The following is a 19,695-nucleotide window of genomic DNA, read 5'->3' on the forward strand; positions in this document are numbered from 1 at the left end:
TGGCCACCCCACAATGTGTCCCTTTGGCATAAGGACTATTGTGGGCTGGTTACTTTTAAAAACTGCAGACATGGGAAAAGCTCTGAAAACCAAGTAGAAGTAGAAGTTACCCTTTGTAAGAGACATTTACATTTGTAAGGCAAATCTCCATTTGTAAAGATGTCACCCTTTCTGTACCAGGAAGAGGAGGGGATGACCTTACCTCTAGAAACTCTTTTTCTTTTTAATTAATTAATTAATTAATTTATTTATTTTGTGAGGAAGATTAGCCCTGAGCTGACACCCATGCCCACCTTCCTCTACTTTATATGGGACACCACTATAGCATGGCCTGACAAGCGGTGCCTGGGTCCACGCCCAGGATCCGTACCTGCAAACCCCATCTAACAAAGCTGTGTGTGTGAACTTACTGCTAAGCCAGTGGGCCTGCCCCTAGAAACTCTTATCAATGTGGAAGGCAAGGACTTATATCTGCATAATAACCTTACTCTTGTTTACTGTCCTTTTCTGCTAATCTCCCATAACCGACTCCCCTCACCCTCAATATCCTCCTTTGTCTTTAGCTGAAGATAGTGTTTAAGGTAACAGCCTCTGCCGTTTTGGCCAGTTACCCAGTTTTCCTGGGTTTCTCCCATGTATACATGTTATAAAGCTTTGTTTGATTTTCTCCTGTTATTATATCTCATGTCAGTTTAGTTTGTAGCCCAGCCAGAAGGACCCAAAGGGTAGAGGAATTCTCTTCTTCCCCTACAGTACAGAGAAATACAGTTGATTTTTGTATAGTAATCTTATATCCTGCAACCATGCTATACATTTAAGTTCTAATAGTTTTGGTTCTTTGTTTTTGCTCTGTATGTGTGTGTATTCCTTATGATTTTCTATAGAGGATCATGTCATCTGCTAATAAAGGCAGTTTTATTTCTTCCAATCTGGGTGCCTTTTGTTTATTTGCCTTTTTGCACTGGCTACACCCTCCCGTACAATGTTGAATAGAGGTGGTGGGAGCCTGTGTCCTTGCCTTGTTCTTGATCTTAAAGAGAAAGTATGAAGTCTCACCAGTAAGTAGGTTTTCCCGTTAATGCCCTTTATCATAAGCTGCTGTAAAATAAGATCCCTTGGCCTCATCCGAAAACCCAGGGTTGGTGCAGTCTTAGGAATGTAGGAAGCGGCTCAGATGAGAATCTTGGTGGTGTCTGAGGACCTACACCGCCTACTCAGGAGCTGCTTGTCCCACCCTCGGAAGAGGAGCTCCCAATTACCTCTTCCTGCCTCTCAATCGCGAAAGAAAGACTCTCAACAGTCCTCTAGTTAGGTGTAGGAAGCGACAAAACTGTCAGTTATAACAGTTTGACATTCGGCAGAAGGGTCCTCAAAGAAAAGTGACGAATCTGCTCTTGAGTACTGACCAGGGCCGTAAACAACAGTCCGGCGTTTGTGCCCTTTGAGTAGAAATGGCTCGGACAAAATCGAAAACAAACTGGAGCAACTGAATTGTATGCCTAGGTGTCCTGTTATGCCCTGGATTAAAAACTCCTGGGCCAGAGAATGAAATTATTCAGTACAGTTTAACCTAGCGGTGGCTTAAAATAGTCATGCAGCCTAGCCAGACTACTTTTCCACGAAGTGCCACGGCTTCTACGCGGGAATAATTTTACATTCCTAACAAACGAATTACAGAAGGTTGTTTCCCTATTACCTCAACCCTGGGACCCAATCCGACAAAAAGAGGATCGAAAGAGTGGGCTAGCTCTATTGACTGACGTAAATTCCAACCAACCTACCACGGTAGAAGAGTGCGCCTGCGCAAGCGTTATCCAATCAGTGCTCAGCAGCAGAGGCGGGGCTTGTGGAAACGGCCACCGCCGGGTTGGCGGACTCGGGAAAGAGGGAAGATGGCGGAGTGAGGCGCGGCTCGGCGAGCCGGCCTTTGGGCCGGGGGCGTGTCGGCCCCCGGGCGGTCGAGTGCTTCTGAGGGCCGGTGCGAGGTAAGCCGAGAAGGCCGGCGACTGGGGACGAGCAGGAGGTGGTGCGGCCCTACCTGGCTGGAGGACGTGAGCGAGCGGAGCCTGCCCGTAGCAGGCGCGGGCCTCGGCCGGGCGCAGGTTTCCTCCTGAGCCGCCCCAGGGCGGCCGCACCCGCGTTCCGGGGTGTGTCGCACCACCTCTCGGCCCTCGACCCGCCACTGCCCTTCGCAGTGTCATGCCTTTAGCTGCATTTGTGCTTTCGGCTTTTTCCCCGATGATTGCACCCACGCGGGTGTACATCTAGCAGCCGCTGCGTGGGTCACCGGTTTATCTTTTGAAGAATGTCTTTTTTATTGATTTGTTTATACTCCTCGCCTCACGGCTTTGTGCCCAGTGTTTTGCCTGAGGCTCGGGTATCAGTCGAGGCCTGTTGTTGTCCTGAGCATTTTGTGTCGGCCCGTTGACCTTGAGATTTGGTGTAACATGTTTCCCCTGGAGTTTTCATTTGAGTCGGTGTATTGTGCATGTTCTCTTGCTACTCTTACTATATCCATTCGTTCCCGTTCCCATTCCCACCTTTCAAACTTTTAAGGTCTGAGTAAGCAGCTTTGTCCTTGTGTGACCTGATAATTGCCTAATGGCGCATTAATCTCGGCTAACTCTGGGTCTCAGTAGAATTCACCGTTGTTGTTCTCCAGAACTAGAGGAGTCAATGTACAATTTTTATTTCTTTGTTATAGAGACAATGGGAAAGAATTTTGGGAAATATTACTAGCACGTACTTTGTGTAATGTGGTGGGGTTGCAAAGTATAATACTGTCAGGCATTTGTATTGAGTTCTTGTTTAACTTTAGAGGGTATCTCTTTTTGTAACTTGGCTTGTTACAACCCCTCATTCGGTCTTTCAGGTAAATTCTGGGAAAGGTGCCTATTATTAGGCTTAAGAGTTGGTGAAACCTTTTTACAACCGGTACCTTAGTTAAGTACAGTTCGAATGACATGTCATAATACAAATGAATGTTTCTGATATGCTCTTTGCTGGCCCTGGATTTAGCAGAGCTGAAAATATCAGGTAAAGAAGCATTTCTAAATAAGACCTGTCAGTTGCTTTTGTCAAGAGTAGTTTTTCCTTTCATCTAGGAGAAGAGACAAGATAAGGGGCAGAGGAAAGGAATGGAACATTCTTCCTCCCTACCCAGAGGAGAGTGGTCACCTATACTAAAGCAAAGGTCTTCTGTGGGGAGAAGGGGGTCCATAGCATCATCAGATTCTCAAAGGAGACAGTGTTCCATAAAAACTTGAGAACCGCTGCTCCAAGAGTTTTAACATTTTTATAAAATTAATGCATGCAGGTAGACAGTAACTTCTTTCTGATTGTTCCTTCTGAATAGTTTTTGATGGTGATGTTTTTTAGAGTAGCTTGGTTCATTTGAATAATTTTGCACATGAATGCATTTAGCACAAGTGAGGTCTGTATCCTTACTATAATGTTCTTTTTATTTTTCCTCATCACAGGAAGAACATTTTCCTTGACTTTTAGGTGCTTTTATATTCATCTCAAAAAGAAAACAGAATTCTGAACTCAGGACTTGGCAAGTGAGTAATAGTGGCTAATGCTTACAAATACTGTTTAAGCAGCTCAAAAATAACTAGATAGAAATGGAACAATAAACCATTAACTTCAGTAGAAGATGAACATCAAAAGTGACTATAAATTATTGATATTTAAGCTAAATCTTTTTCAACAAAAGCAATGTATTAAGTATTAAAAAAAGAAAAGAAAAACTTGATTATTTGCCCAAACCAATAGTTTTTATTGGATAAAGAAAAAAGATTTAATTAGATTGGAGGAGGTCAACTGATAAAATATGAATGCTACTAGGCAAATTTTCTTTTCTTTTTTTTTTTTTAGTGAGGAAGATTGGCCCTGAGCTAACATCTGTTGCCCATCTTCCTCTTTTTTGCTTGAGGAAGATTGTTGCTGAGCTAACATCTGTGCCAGTCTTCCTCCATTTTTTATCTGGGATGCTGCCACAGCATGGCTTGATGAGCGATGTGTAGGTCCGCTCCCAGGATCCGAACCGGCGAACCGCAGGCTGCCGAAGTGGAATATGTGAACTCAACCACTACGCCACTGGGCCGGCCCCAACTAGGCAAATTTTAGAATATTCACTTAAGTTTTAATTAATGGGCAGATGTTGGTATTTTAATCTTTAATTTCTAAAGCTTTTCAGTATACCTTTAACATCCCTAGGTGTGAGTCTGTTCTGTGTGAAGTGTTGGTATCTTCTGAATTTACCATAGAAGTAAAGTAGGTTCTGTTACTCAAAGAGCAACAGATGAGATGTGCTTTCATAATTGACAATAACCTTATCTGCAACATATGGTTTATACCTATTGTGTTAGTTTCCTAGGGCTGCCATAACAAAGTACTGCAAACTGGGTGACTTTGAACGACAGAAATTTATTGTCTCACAGTTTTGGAGATCAGACATCCAAAGTCAGGCTGTTGGCAAGGCCATGCTCCCTCTGAAGGCCCTAGGGAAGGATCTTTTAGCTTTTGGTGGTTCCCTCGCTTGTGGCAGCTTAACTCCAGTTTTCACATGGCATTCTTCTGGTTTGTGTGTGTCTGTGTCCTAAATTCTCCCTTTTATAAAGACACCAGTCAGATTAGGGGCCCACTCTGCTCCAGTATGACCTCATCTTAACTAATTACATCTGCAATGACTATTTCCAAATAAGGTCACATTTTGAGATACTAGGAAGTAGGACTTCAACATATGAATTTGGAGAGGACACAGTTCAACCCATAACATCTACTTAGTCATATACCTTGATTGTATTATATGACAGTCATTCAATGCACAACTGCTTTAAGGAGTAAAATCTTGTATGTCACTTATATAAGGTACTTAGAGCAGTCAAAATCATAGAGACAGAAAGTAGAATGGTGGTTGCCAGGGGATGCAGGGAAGGCAAATGGGGAGTTATTTAATGGGCACAGAGTATCAGTTTTGCAAGATGAAGAGAATTCTGGAGAAGAATGGTGGTGATGGTTGCACAGCAATATGAATGTGCTTAATACCACTGAGCTGAACACTTAAAAAGGGTTAAGATGATAAATTTTTTGTTGTGTGTATTTTACCACAATTTTTTAAAACTTGAAAAAAAGGTAAGTATAAAACTCCAACTATATATGTGATTTCAACATTAAGAAAAGAAATAAAAACTGATGGGGCAGAATGCCCTTTAGGTGATAGAGTCTATAATTTATATGCCTTTAGAGTGGAGGCTTTGTTACTTGGATTTAGAACCTTAAGTCCAGGTAGACAGTGATAGAAACTTGACATTGGTATAGTACAATATTGATAGCAATCTATCCATCTATAGGGAACTGATGTAAATAAACGTAGGTGCTGACATTGGTATAGTACAATATTGACAGCAATCTAAATATACATCTATACTGATGTAAATAAATGTGGGTGCTTCTATACTTACAAGGTAACTTTAATTCTAATACAGAATGATCTCTAATGTATATTAAAGGGAAAAGCAAGGTGCAGAACAAGGTATATAGTGTGCTTTCACTTGTGGGAAGGAAATAAATCTTATACAGATGTTACATGCCATAGAATATCTCTAAAAGGATGTACAAGAAACACTGTATACCCTGTTTTACCTTTTCCTATCGTGTGCATGTTACCTATTCAAGTAAATAATTAAAAATTTTCAAAGAAAGGAAGCACTCAATAAATATTTGATAAATGACTGAGAAGTTAAATTTTGCCCAGGCGGTGACTTTACATTAGTATAGTCTATCCATATCTGGGGGCAGAAACTGTCCAACAAGCCCAGCACTTTTTTTTAATAAGACACTTAAAAACTTAATTTGAATAACAGAGATATCCAGAGTATTTTATGAAAGTTGTTCTGAATTTACTATTTACGTAGCAAAGTAAGAAAGGAGTATTTAACTCCCATGATATATCATTCTTCCTGTCCTTAGAGAAAGCAAAGTGTATTAGTTATTTATCAATGCGTAACTAATTACCCAAAACTTAGTGGATTAATACAACAGTAAATATTTATTATTTCTTGCAGCTTATGTGGGTCAAGAGTTAGAGAGCAGCTAAGCTGGAGCTTTCTGGCTTGTGGTCCCATAAAGTTGCAATCAAGACCTTGGCTGGGGTGGCAGTCATCTGATCTAATTCCATGGTGACTCATTCACATGGCTGGCAAATTCATGCTGGGGGTGGAAAGCCTCAGTTCTTCCAATGTCAGCCTCTTCCAGGGCTGCTTCAGTGTCCTCATACAGCAGCTGGCCTCTCCCAGAATGAGCAATCCAAGAGAACAAGCCAGAAGCTACCACCCATCTGTGACCTTGCCTCAGAAGTCGTTATCACTTCTCTTCATTCTTTTGGTCACTATTGACACCAACTAGTGTACTGCAGTACAGTTCTGACACTAACCATACAGAGTTAATACAGAACCCACATGTCAAAAGGGCACAGTCCCCGCAACAAGACTGCACTCACTTAAGACGCCAGCTGGCTGCAAATTCAGGGGTTCCCACAACCCTGTCAGAACCAACTTTTGGTTTTGTTGATTGTTCTCTATTCTCTATTTTATTTCTCTCTGCTCTAATATTTCTTTTTTTCTTTCCTTCTTGCTAGCTTTGAATTTATTCTTTTTCTGGTTCCTTAAGGTGTTGATTTGAGACCTTTCTTCTTTTTTTTTTTTTTTATGAGGAAGGTCAGCACTGAGCCAACATCTGATGCCAATCCTCCTCTTTTTACTGAGGAAGATTGGCCCTGAGCTAATATCAGTGCCCATCTTCCTCTACTTTATATGGGACGCCACCACAGCGTGGCTCTACAAGCGGTGCGTCGATGCGCACCTGGGATCCGAACCGTCGAACCCCGGGCCGCTGCAGCGGAGCACGTGCACTTAACCGCTTGCGCCACCAGGCCGGCCCCTCTTCTTTTTTAATGTAAGCATTTACAGCTATAAGTTTCCCTATGGGATGCTTTTGCTGCATCCCATAAGTTTTGGTACGTTGTGTTTTTATTTTCATTTGTCTCAAGACACTTTCTGATTTCCATTGTGATTTCTTCTTTGACCATATGGTTGTTCAGGAGTGTGTTTATTTCCACTGGTTCATTTACTGTAAATTCCAAGGATTTAGAGTCTCTTTCCTAGGGACAAAGGCCAGTGAAATACTTTATTATGCAGTAGTCACATAGATAACCCTGATTCATTCCTAGAGGGGGCTATAAAAGGGTGTAAATACCAGGAGGCAGCAATAACTGGGGACCATTTTGGAAGCTGACTACCACAGAAAGTTATTTTACTGAGATCTGGCTAGCCCAAGTTCTATGTTGAAAATTCCCATTTTTCCTTTCCATCCTCCCAATAAGTCAGATTTTCTAATACAAAGTTACTTTGTTTATATAATCTGCGGCACTAAACAAGTGACTTCAGAGTCCCAGAAGTGCCTAGTAAGGCACCAGATTTACAGGAGTGTATTTGTAAGTTTTGTAGATAGGAGTGTATAGTTGTAGTTTCCTCCTCTAAGTCTAGAACCTATGTCAATTTAAATTTTAACTCTTGTATTTAAGGACCCTGCTATTCATGCATTTATTCAGCAAATTTTTATTCAGTGCTTACCATGGATCACACACTATTCTAGGTGTTGGGATTCATCAATGAACAAAACAGGTTCTTTCCTGGTGGAGGTTACACTTCAGACAAGACAGTAAATGAGAAGCATAGTAAGTACTTTATGTAGTAGGTTAGATAGTGTTATGTGCTGTAGGTAAAGGAAGAAATAGACAAGGTAAAGAGGAATGGGGGGAGTGTGTCTGAGTAGGATGGAGGGATAATATGATCTTAAATAGGGGCTCAAAGTGAGCCTCATTGAGAAAATGACATTTGAGTAAAGACTTGCAGGTGCAGGGGTGAGCTATGCGGACACCTGGGGGAAGAGTCTTCTCACTGAGGGAATAGCCAGTACAAAGGCTGTACGGTAGGAGCATGCCTGACATTCCAGGAAGAGCAAGGAGTCCAGCCAGTGTGGTTGGAGCCCATGATGGAGGGGGAGATAGAGTTGGAGTCAGAAGAGATATGATGGAATGGGGTGGTGTAGATCTTATGGGGAATTGTAGGTCATGGTCAGAACTTTGGCTTTTGTACTAAGCTGCTATTCATTCAGTTTTCACATGGGTCCTATAGTTTGTGATAGATACATATACATGTGTGTTTAGAGTGTATAAAATTGAATAGTCATGTCTGAGATGTGAACTTGGGTATTTTGAAGAGAAGAGCTTATGATATTATAGCATTATTGCCTAACATTAAGATACAGATTGGGGGATGAGGTTTATGTATGATGAATGTATGCATTTTTTATTTATGTATTTATTTTTTCCCCCAAATCCCCAGTAGATAGTTGTATGTCATAGATGCACATCCTTCTAGTTGCTGTATGTGGGGGGGGGACGCGGCCTCAGCATGGCCGGAGAAGCGGTGCGTCGGTGCGCGCCTGGGATCCGAACCCAGGCCGCCAGTAGCGGAGCGCGCGCACTTAACCGCTAAGCCACGGGCCCGGCCCCAGGAATTTGTTTTTAAAAGAATCTAGACAGGTTCCTTGTTAAGAAAAGGTGCTCTTTTTAAAGGCTTCTCTGGTGTTTGGTTGGTTTATATAGAATTCTTTCAGCATATTTACTTCTCGAAAAAACTAGCTGGTATCTTCTTTCTCCGTTAACATTACTGCCAATTATCTTGCCATTTGAATTGAACTACAAAAACAGTCTAGTGGCTGGTGCAAGCTTTGAATTAGCCTGAGTAAGCTTATATACTGAAACAACCCTGTTGCCCATAGGGTTCTAAAGTCCTGTCTGTGGATCTTCTCTATTTTTCCCTTTTACTCCCACTGCTGCGTTTTCAACAAATGCAAATTCTATAGTTCTCTTCCTCCTGGTTTGATTCTGAATTAATTTAGATTTGCCTTTCGTAGATTTTGAATCAGAACTCTGTCTTTTCTTCAACCAGAAGAATTCAAGTTCACTTTAGAGTTGAGGTCTTTTTTAATATATGTCACATTGGAGAGCTGGGACGACTTGTTAGCCAATCTCGATTAGCCATTTTTGTAAGCCAAAGTAATTTATTTGAGCTTTTCATATGTATCTGATTTATTTTTTATTGTAAATGTATGTAACATAAAATTTATTATTTTAACCATTTATTTTATTTTATTTATTTATTTTTTTCCCCCAAAGCCCCAGTAGACAGTTGTATGTCATAGCTGCACATCCTTCTAGTTGCTGTATGTGGGACACGGCCTCAGCATGGCCAGAGAAGCGGTGCGTCGGTGCATGCCCGGGATCCGAACCCCCGCCGCCAGCAGCAGAGCACGCGCACTTAACCGCCAAGCCACGGGGCCGGCCCTATTTTAACCATTTTTAAATGTACAATTCAGTGGCATTAAGTATATTCACATTGTTATGCAACCATTACCACTATTTCCAGAACTTATATATCATCCCAAACAGAAACTCAGTACCCATTAATCAATAACTCCCCATCCCCCCTCCCCCATCCCCTGGTAACCTCTAATCCACTTGCTGTCTCTATGAATTTGCCTATTCTAGGTACCTCATGTAAATGGAATTATACAATATTTGCCCTTTTTTGTCTGATTTATTTTTGCAAATATTTGCAATTTAACAAGTTTTATGTTTAGTGCAATGAACTGCTACTGTTTTTGCATGCTTGTGTTTGATGATAATGGTACAGTACATATTGTTTTACTTTTGGTTATATTTTACAAAATTTTTATTGTTCACTCTTGGTCACTCTTGGTCTTATGTAGTTGAAGATAGTTCAAAGTACTACGATACATATGGTTTTGAGTATTAAGGTTTTAGACATCAAATTTGGAGTATAATACTGCTTTTAAACACAGATGTTTTATACAGAATCATTTTATGGCTGTAAAAACTTGGAGTACATTACTCCATTTTCATAAGAGGAAATTCACTTGTATATCTCATTTTATATAATACAAGTTTTTATATAAATCTAGCTTTTTTTTATCATGCTTATATTTTTTCTGGCTACTGCCTCTGCTTTTCTGATAACAATACTAAATTTGGTGTTATGGTTGGACATTTTCTTTTAGACAATGTGTAATCCAAAATATCTTCTTTACATGTAAATATTATTTTTAAAAGTACGCTCATGTACCTGTCTTAAAGTTCCTGTTTTTAATTTATTTTGTATTTCCAGGTATTTCTCTGTTGTCTCCTGGAGCGGGTAGTTCTGCTTCTTTTATGCGGCCACTTTCCCTATTGAAATGTGGATATCTCTTCTCTACACTTCACCTCCATGATTGGGATTGGAAAAGGCTGCTTTTCTTTTTGTTCCACCTCTCAGAGTCAACACAGAGAAGCTCCTCGGATGTAGTCATCCTGCCAAGTTCTCCAGGAAGAAAGAAGCAACTGACATGCGTCTTCTACTGCTGTTTGCTTAATTATAAAGAAATTATTTTACAAGCTGAAGGCTGATGTTTAATTTGAAACAGGTGCTTAGATGATAGTATTTATGAATTCTTTACCTTTTGTTCGAAACAAGAAGACTAAATAAATAGCAAGTATGGATGACATCAGGGTTTTTTTTCAAATGTCTTCCAGTTTCAGCCACTATCATGATAAGCACAGTTGAGACTGCAGCACTAAATTCCAAATATGTGTTCTAATTTGAAATGAAAGAGATGCTAAAAAATTATATATATATATCTAAATCCTGGCTTGTCCTGTGACATAGATATACTGGATGAGAACAAAGGTCCAATTTTGCAGTAAAACCTTTGATGTGATAAAGAAGCTTAAAAACAAGATATCACAAGATTAATTTCATATGTGAATAAACCATCACAGTCCCTGTATAAATACACATTTTTTGCACGTGTAAATCCACGTTTTTGGACGAGAAGAGGGATTTTTCTCCTAAAGAAGGAAGCTGTTGTTGACTTCTTTCTCAAAAGTCTTTGGACATTTGGTATTTTTAAATGTTTTTTCATTCTTCTGAGGAAGGACCACATTGTGCAGATGCTAACCCTGTGAATGCATGCTTGGGTTTAGTGAAAGATTGGTAAAAGGAAACAGAACAGTTTTGAGTCCAATGATGGAACCCTGTTCACCTCCCTAGGATGAGAGGCTGCTGTATTACAAATTACTTCATTCTTTTTTGTGGAGTCTTACATAGCACTTGAGACTTGGTTTTCCATGCTGCTAAGGCTGGAAGAAAAGTGGCATCGTGGTTTTTCTGTTCAGAAGATGTGGTGGACCCTACAGTAGTATGACCTGTCTTCGACTTTGGACGTTGAATAATGGAGGAAAAAAGTGAGAAAAGTTTCCATATAACTCCTTTCTCCTAAGAAAAAGAAGCAAAATGCCTTATGCAGCTCCACCTCACTTTATGGTATTTTACATTCTATAGCTCCATTTTTTGTAAAAGCATAAATAACTTTTGCTTTGACCCAAGATGGGTACTTGGATGTTTGATTTATTTTTCTTGATGATAGGTATAATGTTAGGCTGAAAAGGCTGGGACTCAGGTAACTTTCCTCAGTTGGAACTAAACTTGCTTATCAGAGAATGGGCCTCAGAAGCAGTGTTCCCAGACATGTGGTTGGGTCAGTATAGATTTAGAAGAAATTTAGGGTCTGAAAAAAACCTCAAATAAGAAAAATAGTTCCAATAAGAAATATGGATCTTCCTTTCTTTCCCTTAAAACTTAATCCTATGATGAACAGACTATAGTGTAAAGCTATCCTTGCTTCCATATCAACAGAGAACAAGTGTATGAATTATCAGGTCTTTACATAAGAAAAATGAAGCCTTATTAGTCTTTGTGAGTAGAGAAAGAATTTAAAGCTTCTTAGATGAAATTAAGAACAAATCATCTTAGACCATCTTTGTGAGTTAGGGGATGTTTGCCCAGGGCTATATATGCCATGATGCTGAAAATTTAGGGCAGATTTACCAGAATTTGAGAGTGATAGAAATGGCCAAAAATGGGAGATGTTGAATACTTTTAATGATAAATTGGTGAGCCAATTTGAATTGTCATAAGAAAGCTTTTTGGTAAAATAATTATATAAATAAAATATAATTTCCTTTAATTGAGGGCAATTACTGAGTGTTAAAGCATAGTAGAAGTAACTTGAGGTAAAGGTAACTTAAGTTTTTCTCTAAGTAACTTCCCAGCCACTTATGTTTTCTTTTAGTATTTTGGAATTGTTAAAGACAATGGAACCTACATATATGAGTCCCATTGGTAGGTTGAGAATATCATACCGTGGAGAATTTGTGTCTTCAGTTGTCTGTTATCCATCTCCCCCATGTCCCTTTGGCAACCTTTTGGGTAGGATCATTTGGCAGGGAATAGGGACCCTGTACTATCAGCACCGGTGAAACCATCTCTGGCCCACTTGATTGAATATGTACCAGACTCAACTTCTGCAGTTGCTTTATATTTTTTCATTTTATAGCTAAGAACCACTGTTTAATGCTCTCTTTCAAGTTGTTCCTGCATCTTCCATGGTTGTCACCATTTGGCATTTAACAAAATGGATGTATTCCAGTTGTACTTGCCCAGTGTTTACTTAATACATATACATTTTTTCCTCGTCTGTTTTGGTCCCCTTCTTGATGGCAAAAGCTATTAATTTTAGGCAGAACTATGCCTTGATCTGTAGCTGTGCCTGCTCCCTTTCCTTTGCTCCTCCGTGTTAGCTGGCGGTTTTTCTTTTAAGCAGTTAAACAAAAACGGGATATGTGCAATAGAAATATATATATGTATATTTTAATACTTGTGGACAAATGTTACAAGTTGTTTAAGAACAACAAAATCACCAATGTCTTCCATTTTGAGATGTGTATAGTTTTGTAAGCATTAGTGCTTGGTAGCATATTGTAGTACCATGTTAGGGGTTAGTGCATGAGCCTAGTAATAATTTAAACTTTGGGATGAATTATTGATAATAACCAATAGTGTAAAAAGTGGAAAATATAGACCTTTTCTTTTTTCATAAATATCTGAATCTGTGATATTCTCCCTGGGGAAAGGAGATTAAGGCTAAAAAGACTCATTTATGAATAGAAATGTGGGGTCACAGTGTGAAATACTGTGTTTGAGGATATTGAAGCTTTCCATGAGGTAGCTGGAAACCAGCTGCCTTTGTGTCTTATGAAACCTCAAGTCAAAATGACGCCCCATTTCATGATTCTCCTTTGCTCTCTTAGTTTGAGGTGAAATTGTTCTTAACGCTCTTTTCACATTGTATGTCTTCTAGGTTTATTATTTTCCCATTCCTTTTGCATCAAGAAATTATTTTATATTTTGCATGTCTTACTGAGATGCTATGCTAATTGCTTAAGTGAGTGCTTTTCTAATCTGCAGACCATTTACGTTTCCTGTCTGCAGCATGCTACGTGTTAACAGAAGAACGCTGGTCAGTAGTTCAGAGTGTCCTCGATTAATTTGTCATGGGCTTTTCCTCCTTCCAAATCTGCTGAATTGTGTGTTGATGGGATTCCAGATCTTTTCATGAGAATTGCAAATGTAGCTAGTTGGAGCCTACCTAGGTTGCCCTGTAATAACTAACTCTTTTGCTCAGTTACAGTAAGCTGTCTCAGACAGCTTTCACTTTTTTCTGCTTTCCTTGTGGAAATAAAAGTTGTTTTGTTCTGAAAGCATAAGATAGCTTTCTGTAGAAAAGAAATTCCTACCTCTAAAAGCGGCCTTGAGAACTTGGAAATGGCAGTTTTCTGAGGTAATTTTTAAATCGCAGTATTAGGAGAGTCCAGGATTTATTGACACAGATTCTACAGTTAGCATGATAGGAAATGCAAAACTATTTTAATGTGGTGTGTCTTGTGTGCAGAAGCAAGCTTAAACAAATAGACTCTCCAGGGACCCAGGTTTAGATTCTCATAGTGTACTTAAAGTAGTTTTAATATTGGCTCAAGTAGTTTAGTGCCTGGGAGAATCCATTTCTGAAAAGCATTTAAATATTTTTTTAGATACCTCTGAAAAGGTAATGAATGCAAAATAGCACAGTATATAGGAAAGGATATTTCCTGTTGCAAAAAAAAGCCATAAAACGAACTAATAATTTTCAAGAGGTAGAATTTTAGTAGCAATAACAGTTTTGCATGTATAGTAAGTTGCATTAGCAAGGCTGTACAGTAGAATAAGTATTACTACTTGAGTTTGTGAGCTCTGCGATCAATAGTTGCACAAAAGGAAAAGATGTTCTAGGTTAAGAGCATATAAAAGGTACTTTCTTTTAAAACTATGAATGTAAATGAAAATGTCATTGTGTGAGAAATAGCAACTTTTGTGTAAGTTAAAAGTTAAAGACCCTATTTGTTTCCTAGAGCAGAGCATTAGAGCCATTGAATGAAACTTTTCTAGTGCTTAACCTGGAAACAAATGTACTCCTAACTGATGTGGCCCCACTGAAGCCATTGGGTGGGGGTTTTGCTTTAGCAACAGGCATTTATTAAATGGCATACTTTTTGCTTTGTCACCTCGTCTTTCTCCATTCGTTTCCTGGGTGCATTTTAAAAAAGGAAAAGTTGGGGGTGTGTGTATATTTAGGGTTAAAAAAATGCAAACCAAGAACTTAGTTGGCTTTTCCTCCCGCCTATGGTTAGTTTAGGGGAGTTAGGATTTAAAGGTGTAAAGCAAAAAGATTGAAGGGAATAGCCAAAGACAATGTGTTGGTTTTTTAAACCTTGTCTAATGTAGATGTGCTGAGGCCTCTGGCCTGTGACTGCTTATTTTAACAAGAACCCAGCAAACTAGTTTCTTGATCTGAGGAATCACACAGCTCACATCAGGATATAATAGTGGAACTAGGGTGATTTCTTAACTCCCTTTTACCTCATGTTCATCTTGGCCATTTAGCACCTTGAAGATCCCTGAAAAGATTGGGTCTATGTTCCCTTGTTTTCCCAGGGAAAAAAACTAAAAGGGGAGTGGCTCTAAGAAAACAGTGCCTCTTGAATATTTAATTCTTATATGGCAACTCCAAAGGATAGAGAGAAGGCTATATTAAATTGATTATAGCTCCTCTTTAAATGTCCTACACCATCAGTTGGTGTTAGAGACATTGGAATAACCAAGCAATATCCAGACATCTGCACGATCATGAGGACAATGCTGCATATTACAGTGATGTCAACAATTTAGTTACTTAGAACAATTAAAGATTACCCTTAACAGCCACGTTAATAGTTCTAAAGGCTAACATGTGCTACAGGTTTTTGTAGTCTCAAAGTATGCAGTTAATTACTTTTCAGTGCTGTTGTAGTCTCATGTTTACTCTTTGTGTACCTGTGATATGCAAAATATGAAGAGACCCTTGGCCTCCAGGAGTTTACATTCTCATGGTGCTGCTGGTGCAAGCAAATTGCTTCTAGTTTATTCAGAACATTGCTTGGCTATTAATTTACCATATTTGGAAGGATCGCTTGGCCAACAGTTTTCAAAAGCAGAGGGCTATGCTAAATTTCAGGGTATTGATTTTGAGTTTACATTGTGTTAGCCTTGCTGTTCATAAACTCCTTTCCCCCAGGGAGCTGTGCAGGTAATGCTCAATAATGTGAATCAGAAAAGAAACCATTCTGCCTAAGAGCATCTTCACCATCTCTGTACCACCTATGCTCTTCTATGCTGTAGCTGTCAAAAAGTGGCCAAGAAAACTTAGTGCTCCAGAAGACTGTGTATCTCTCAATTCTCCTTCTTTTCCCAGAGTTTTTACATTACTCTACCCAGAGGGACCAGGATTTGCAATTAAGCCTTTTATAACTGAACAGTGGTCCTAATACTCACTTTTTTGTGTGGCACTTTTGTACCTCTTCTGAAGCAGCATTGTGGTAGATATGGAGCACCTGCCTGCATTTCTAAGCAATCACTTTATTAACCCACATTTTTAGTTGAAACTGCATGTATTTTTGTTATTTCCCCTAATTCCTCTGAATCAAGGGGTTTACTCTGCATGTTTATTAAAACTGGGTCTGGATTAAAGTGCAAGCAATAGTGGCAGGCCCATAACTCTGATCTTAGAGTACTAATATCCTAATGCATGATTGAAAATGTCCAGTGTTATGTGGTTACTAGTATTGATATATATGTGCATTTATTAATAATGAAGCAATAGAGACTTAAACCGATAGCTTGAGTTTTTTGTTTGGATTATTTTCATTTTCTAATTAAAAATTATCTTCCATTGAAAATGGGAGCTCGAAGATAACAGGGGCAACCACAAGACATTCAAACTGTCAGGAATAGAGCATAATAATGCTCACTGTCTAACCTCTTGCCTGGTTCCATTAGTCCCCACGCATGTTTAAAAACAAAACAAAAGGCACAAACTAAGCATGTTGAAGAATAAATAAATAAGCTGCTATGGCTTTAATAATCAGAAAGGTGCAGAGTTTCAGAATAGATAGGAAAGTAGGGAATCCTGGTGTGGAGCATGTAAAATAACTAGGTATGTGGTTTGTCAGATAAAGTTTACATGGCTTAGGTTTGGATCTCTTTTTTTTTTTTTTTTTGTGAGGCAGATCAGCCGTAAGTTAACAGCCGTGCTAATTCTCCTCTTGCTGAGGAAGACCGGCTCTGAGCTAACATCTATTGCCAATCCTCCTCCTTTTTTTCCCCCAAAGCCCCCGTAGATAGTTGTACGTCATAGTTGCACATCCTTCTAGTTGCTGTATGTGGGATGCGGCCTCAGCATGGCCGGAGAAGCGGTGCGTCGGTGCGCGCCCGGAATCCGAACCCGGGCCACCAGTAGCGGAGCGCGCTAACTTAACCGCTAAGCCACGGGGCCGGCCCCGTTTGGATCTCTTAAAACTAGTATCTTGGAAGTGAATAGAGGCAATATGCACATATTTCAAATGTTCCAAAAATTTCAGATAACTAGGCACCTCTTCTAGATGGTACTGGTATTGACCAGCTGTAAAGGATCCCTGCAGCAAAGGAGACCGTTCCATTTGGTGGAAATAATCCTAAAAATATTGACATGTCATCTATGGTTTGCTTTCTCTTTTGTTACTGTATTAAATTCTTTGTTACCTTTTTTTTTTATAGCCAGAGTTTTATCCATGATGTTTTGGTCAGACTGCGTAATTTGTTGCCTGAATCTTTTGATGCTAGGTAAACAAGAGCAAGTTTTCTAATTTTGGAAAAAGGAAACCTTTGCCATTTATTTTCTTACTTGAAGAAAATAGATCAGTCTATTGTGGTAGCTTAAGATTTTTGAGAAGATTCTTGACTTTGAAATAACCCTTAGAAATACAAGTGATCATGACAAATAATGTAGAAATGGAATTCATTATCTCTGAAAGAGGCCTAAATAGATTCAGGATTAGACTAGATGATTTTCACTAGGTTCCTTCCAGGTTTCACATTCTGTGATTGGAAAATATGTTTTCCAAAATTATTTTAACCTCACTTTCTTTGCTCTGGGATTTCACTCCAAACACCTTTGGGAATGTTTAAGTGGAATGGTAACTTTCCAGTAGTTTAGAATTGAACTGACAATTTTCAAAAGGTTTTGTCTCCCTTGGTGATGGTATGCCATGCCATTGATTAAAATATATTTTTCTCCCAGGGATAAGAAAGGTATTCTGACAGTACATTATCATCAGTCATTAAAGAGCAGTCTTAACACTTACCTTAAAACTACCCATCCCTTGTAATTCAAGATTCACATTAGAGCACTTCACATTAGAGAGTACCTTTCACATGGAGTTTTATTTACTGTCCTGTAAGTACAGTCGTTGCTCACTGTTTTTACTTGCTGTTCCGCATCTTCTCCATTGCACCATTGGTATATAAGATAATGTTAAAAGAATTTCATGGAATGTTTAAAGTATTACAAAAGGCAGCTTGCTTTTTAATCTATGCATCTTTGGGATTTAAGAAGAAATTTTATTCTTTGATGTAAAAAGGAACTGCTGTAAGAGTTGAAACTCTGCACCTGTGTATATGTATTTTTTGGCAATAAAGCAGCATGGGCTGAGAATGCACTGAAATTTCACTATGTGTTGTTACTTAGAATGGGTAATTTCTAATAACACAGTAAATTACGGAGATTGGAGAAGGGGCCTATCCACAGACCTGTGCTGAGGTAGGCTCCAGACGTGAAAAAAGACAAAGGACCTGGGTTTCTTGATAGAGTGGTGGCAGTTTCTGGTGTAGTCCAAGGGAACTTCCGGGTAGCCATCTGAAGAAAGATGCATCCCATGTAAACTTACGCCATTCCTGTTTTACCTTCAGGACCAACCTTAAGCTAGGTCTATGAGCAAATGAATGTTTAGTTTCTGGTAAGGAAATAGTGAGCTAAGGACAAGAATGATACAACTATTGCAGGGACTCTTTCTTATCTGAAATATATAAAGCATTAAAGATGCTTTTATATGTAACATTTAAATGGCTGAGTTAACTAAAGAGGTTTTAACACTATAATTAAGAGATCCTTCTCTTGATTCAGGGAAAGGAAAGGAGTTTTTTTCGAGGTTAAAGAAAGAAAGTAGACATTACAAACTTCTTTGGGATTGGCTATTGTCAAATGGAGAAGAACAAAAGCTATGTGGTTTTTGTGGTGTGACTGCTAATGTAGTGCCTTTGATTTATGAGACTATTCATTTAACACACACTTAATGATACACTCTACTCCGAGGCACTGTGCTAGATGTTAGGGTTACAAAAATGGACATGTTTCTGCCATTAATTAAGGAGCTCAAAAGTTTACAACTTGGGGACATTTACTATGCAATTTTATTGTTCTTATAAGTACATGGAATTTTGAAAATACTTTTATTCAACATATATACAATGCTTAAATGGTATCAAACTGTAGTAAAGTAGTCTTAGAATTTGTTAATATCAGCCAGTCTCTCAGTGATGTTTGTCAGACTTCCAGAGGAGCTCTTATACCACCTAAAGCTTGTTAAAAAAGTCAGCCATTTGTATTAATTAGTATAACATTTATGGAAGGCATAACATCAAAATTGTAAATGTACATGCCCTTTGACTCTGTCCCACTTTAAGAATCACTCCTACAGAAGTATCAGTACAGATATGCAAAGATATGTACAAAGATCCAATACAAGAATGGTTAAATTTTGATATATTCACATGTGTTTGTGTATGGGCTGGTATAGAACGTTGTCCATGACATTTGTGCAAAAAGCAGGTTGCAGAATATGGAAAATATAATTGCCTCTATGTCTATAGGTGTATATCCACCTGCATGAAGGTTATAATAGCCAATATTTATTGAGCACTATTTACATGCTAAGCACTGCTCTAATTACATTAGATGTATTCATGAACTCATTTAATCCTCATTCTAGCCCTAGTTATTATTTTTTTTTTTTTTTGTGAGGAGATCAGCCCTGAGCTAACATCCGCCAATCCTCCTGTTTTTTTGCTGAGGAAGAGGGCCCTGGGCTAACATCGGTGCCTATCTTCCTCCACTTTATATGGGACGCCGCCACAGCACGGCTTACCAAGCAGTGCGTCGGTGCGCGCCCGGGATCCGAACCAGCGAACCCCGGGCCGCCGCAGCGGAGCGCGCGCACTTAACCGCTTGCGCCGCTGGGCCAGCCCCTAGCCCTAGTTATTTTTAATAACTATTTTACAAGAAGAG

At 39.2% G+C, this 19,695-nt stretch overlaps 1 long non-coding RNA gene across 1 annotated transcript; it reads left to right on the plus strand.

Annotated features, from left to right (window-relative positions):
• Nucleotides 1-1,876: 1,876 nt before the first annotated feature.
• On the plus strand, nt 1,877-18,076 carry LOC131405974 (uncharacterized). The gene is made up of 3 exons (XR_009220041.1): nt 1,877-1,985; nt 3,480-3,560; nt 10,254-18,076. It is a non-coding gene; the product is annotated as an uncharacterized LOC131405974 (long non-coding RNA).
• Nucleotides 18,077-19,695: the final 1,619 nt, after the last annotated feature.

This window comes from Diceros bicornis, chromosome 5, assembly GCF_020826845.1.
Source record: "Diceros bicornis minor isolate mBicDic1 chromosome 5, mDicBic1.mat.cur, whole genome shotgun sequence".
In the NCBI taxonomy this organism is placed as follows: Eukaryota; Metazoa; Chordata; class Mammalia; order Perissodactyla; family Rhinocerotidae; genus Diceros; species Diceros bicornis.